We start from the raw sequence: 4692 nt of genomic DNA, 5'->3' as shown, positions 1-4692 counted from the left end.
TGACGCGGAGACGTGGCTGGCATGGTTTGCATGCTTTGGCACGGTGGTGCGGCTGGCATGGTCCGCATTCCTTGACGCGGAGACATGGATGGCATGGTTTACCATTAGCACGGTAGTTCGGCTGGCATGGTCGGCATGCCTTGGCGGGAGACGTGGCAGGCATGGTTTGCCATTGGCACGGTGGTGCGGATGGCATGGTCGGCATGCCTTGGCGCGGAGACATGGCTGACATGGTTTTCCATTGGCACGGTGGTGCGGCTGGCATGGTTGGCATGCCTTGGCGCTGAGACATGGCTGGCATGGTTTCCCATTGGCACGGTGGTGCGGCTGGAATGGTTGGCATGCCTTGGCGCGAAGACGTGACTGGCATGGTTTGTCGTTGGCACGGTGGTGCGGCTGGCATGGTCGGCATGCCTTGGCGCGGCGACGTGGCTGGCATGGTTTGTCGTTGGCACAGTGGTGCGGATGGCATGGTCGGCATGCCTTGGCGCAAAAACGTGGATGTCATGGTTTGTCATTAGCACGGTGGTACGGCTGGCATGGTTTGCATGCCTAGGCGCGGAGGCGTAGCTAGCATAGTTTGCCATTCGCACGGTGGTGCGGCTGGCTTTGTTGGCATGCCTTGGCGCGGAGACGTGGCTGGCATGGTTTGTCATTGACAAGGTAGTGCGGCTGGCATGGTTGGCATGCCTTGGCACGGAGACGTGGCTGGCATGGTTTTCCACTGGCACGGTGGTGCGGCTGGCATGGTCGTCATACCTTCGCGCGGAGAGATGGATGCCATGCCTTGGCCCGGAGACGTGGCTGGCATGGTTTTGTATTGGCACGGTGGTGCGGCTGGCATGGTTGGAATGCCTTGGCGTGGGACGTGGCTGACATGGTTTACCATTGGCATTGTGGTGCAGCTGGCATGGTCGGCATGCCTTGACGCGGAGACATGGCTGGCATGGTTTGCCATTGGCACAGTGGTGTGGCTGGCATGGTCGGCAAGCCTTGGCGCGGAGACGTGGCTGGCATGGTTTTCAATTTAAACCTTGGTGCGGCAGGAATGGTTGGAATTCCTTGGCGCGGAGACGTAGTTGGCACGGTTTGCCAATGGCACGGTGGTGCGACTGGCATGGTTGGCATGCCTTGGCACGGAGACGTGGATGGCATGGTTCGCCAATGGCACGGTGGTGCGGATGGCATGGTTTCCATGCCTTTGAACGAAGACGTGGCTGGCATGGTTTTCCATTGGGACGGTGGTGCGTCTGGCATGGTCGGCATGCCTTAGCGTGGAGATGTGGATGTCATGCCTTGGCGCGGAGACGTGGCTGGCATGGTTATCCATTGGCACGGTGGTGCAGCTGGCATGGTTGGCATGCCTTGTAGCGGAGATGTGGATGCCATGCCTTAGCGCGGAGACGTGGCTGGCATGGTTTTCCATTGGCACGGTTGTGCGGCTGCCATGGTTGGCATGCCTTGGCATGGGACGTGGATGACATGGTTTACCATTGGCACGGTGGTGCAGATGGCATGGTCGGCATGCCTTGGCGCGGAGACATGGCTGGCATGTTTTGCCATTGGCACAGTGGTGCGGCTGGCATGTTTTGCCATTGGCACAGTGGTGCGGCTGGCATGTTTTGCCATTGGCACAGTGGTGCGGCTGGCATGGTCGGCAAACCTTGGCGCGAAGACGTGGCTGGCATGGTTTTCCATTGAAACCGTGGTGCGGCTGGCATGGTTGGCATTCCTTGGCGCAGAGACGTAGCTGGCACGGTTTTCCATTGGCACGGTGGTGCGACTGGCATGGTTGGCATGCCTTGGCATGCAGACGTGGCTGACATGGTTCTCCAATCGCACGGTGGTGCGGCTGGCATGGTTGCCCTGCCTTTGAACGAAGACGTGGCTGGCATGGTTTTCCATTGGCACGGTGGTGCGTCTGGCATGGTCGGAATGCCTTAGCGCGGAGATGTGGATGCCATGCCTTGGCGCGAAGACGTGGCTGGCATGTTTAGCCATTGGAACGGTGGTGCGGCTGGCATGGTTGGCATGCCTTGGCGCGGAGACGTGGCTGGCATGGTTTGTCGTTGGCACGGTGGTGCGGCTGACATGGTCGGCATTCCTTGGAGCGGAGACGTGGATGGCATGGTTTGCCGTTGGCACGGTGGTGTGGCTGGCATGGTCGGCATGCCTTTGCACGGAGACGTGGCTGGCATGGTCGGCATGCCTTGGCGCGGTGACATGGCTGGCATGGTTTGCCATTGGCACGGTGGTGCGGTTGGCATGGTTGGCATGCATTAGCGCGGAGACTTGGCTAGCATGGTTTGTCGTTGGCACGGTGGTGCGGCTGGCATGGTCGGCATGCCTTGGCACGGAGACGTGGCTGGCATAGTTTGTCGTTGGCACGGTGGTGCGGCTGGCAGGGTCGCCATGCCTTGGCGCGGAGATGTGGCAGGCATGGTTTGCCATAAGCACGGTGGTGCGGCTGGCATGGTCGGCATGCCTTGGCGCGGAGACGTGGATGGCACGGTGGTGTCGTTGTCATGGTTGGCATTCCTTGGCACAGAGACGTGGATGGCATGGTTTTCCATTGGCACGGTGGTGCGGCTGGCATGGTCGGCATGCCTTGGCGTGGAGACGTGGCTGTCATGGTTTGCCATTGGCACGGTGGTGCGACTGGCATGGTTTGCATGCCTTGGCGCGGAGACGTAGCTAGCATGGTTTTTCATTGGCACGGTGGTACGGCTGGCATGGTTGGCATGCCTTGGCGTGGAGACGTGGCTGGCATGGTTTGCCATTGGCAAGGTGGTGCAGCTGGCATGGTTTGCATGCCTTGGCACGGAGACGTGGTTAGCATAGTTTTCCACTGGCACGGTGGTGCGGCTGGCATGATCGACATGCCTTAGAGCAGAGATATGGATGCCATGCCTAGGCCCGGAGACGTGGCAGGCATGGCTTTCTATTGGCACGGTGGTGCGGCTGGCTTGGTCGGCATGCCTTGTCGCGGATATGTGGGTGCCATGCGTTGGCGCGGAGACGTGGATGGAATGGTTTTCCATTGGAACGGTGGTGCGGCTGGCATGGTTGGCATGCCTTGGCGTGGAGACGTGGCTGACATGGTTTACCATTGGCACGGTGGTGCGGCTGGCATGGTCGGCAAGCCTTGGTGCAGAGACGTGGCTGGCATGGTTTGCCATTGGCGCGGTGGTGCGGCTGGTATGGTTGGCATTCCTTGGCGCGGAGACGTAGATGGCATGGTAGTGCGACTAGCACGGTTGGCATGACTTGGCCATTGGCACGGTGGTGCGGCTGGCATGGTTGGCATGCCTTGGCGCGCAGACGTGGCTGGCATTGTTTGTCATTGGCACGCTGGTGCGGCTGGCATGGTTGCCATGCCTTTGAACGGAGACATTGATGGCATGGTTTTCCATTGGCACCGTGGTGCGACTGGCATGGTCGGCATGCCCTAGCGCGGAGATGTGGATGCCATGCCTTGAAGCGGAGACGTGGCTTGCATGGTTTTCCATTGGCACGGTGGTGCGGCTGGCATGGTCGGCATGCCTTGGCCCGGAGACGTGGATGGCATGGTTTACATGCCTTGGCACGGTGGTGCGGGTGGCATGGTTGCATGCTTTGGCGTGGAGACGTGGCTAGCATGGTTTGCCATTGGCACGGTGGTGCGGATGGCATGGTTGGCATGCCTTGTCACGGAGACGTGGCTGGCATTTTTTGACATTGGCACGGTGGTGCGGCTGGCATGGTTGGCATGACTTGATCATTGGCACGGTGATGCGGCTGGCATGGTTAGCATGCCTTGGCGCGGAGACGTGGATGGCATGGTTTTCTATTGGCACGGTGGTGTGGCTGGCATGGTTGGCATGCCTTTGCACGGATATGTGGCTGGCATGGTCGGCATGCCTTTGCACGGAGACTTAGCTGACATGGCTGGCATGGTTTTCCATTGGCACGGTGGTGCGGTTGGCATGGGTTGCATGCCTTAGCGTGGAGACGTGGTTGGCATGGTTTTCCGTTGGCACGGTGGTGCGGCTGGAATGGTCGGCATGCCTTGGCGCGGAGACGTTGCTGGAATGGTTTGCCATTTGCACGGTGGTGCGGCTAGCATGGTCGGCATGCCTTGGCGCGCAGACGTGGCTGGCATGGTTTGTCGTTGGTACGTTGGTGCGGCTGGCATGGTCGGCATGCCTTTGCACGGAGACGTGGCTGGCATGGTCGGCATGCCTTGACGCGGGCACATGGCTGGCATGGTTTGCCATTGGCAAGGTCGTTCGGTTGGCATGGTTGGCATGTCTTAGCGTGTAGACGTGGCTGTATGGTTTTCCGTTAGAACGGTTGTGCGGCTGGCATGGTCGGCATGCCTTGGCACGGAGATGTGGATGGCATGATTTTCCTTTGGCACGGTGGTGCGGCTGGCATGGTCGGCATGCCTTTGCAAGGAGACGTGGTTGGCATGGTCGGCATGCATTGGCGCGGAGATGTGGCTGGCATAGTTTGACGTTGGCACGGTGGTGCGGCTGGCATGGTCGGCATGCATTGGCGCGGAGACGTGGCAGGCATGGTTTTCCATTGGCACGGTGGTGCGGTTGGCATGGTCGGCATTCCTTGGCGCGGAGACGTGGCTGGCATCGTTTCCCGTTGGCACGCTGGTGCGGCTGGCATGGTTGGCATGCCTTGGCGCGGAGACGTGGCTGG

This window comes from Papaver somniferum, chromosome 4 (genome assembly GCF_003573695.1).
Source record: "Papaver somniferum cultivar HN1 chromosome 4, ASM357369v1, whole genome shotgun sequence".
Taxonomy (NCBI): Eukaryota; Viridiplantae; Streptophyta; class Magnoliopsida; order Ranunculales; family Papaveraceae; genus Papaver; species Papaver somniferum.
This window is presented reverse-complemented; position numbering follows the sequence as displayed.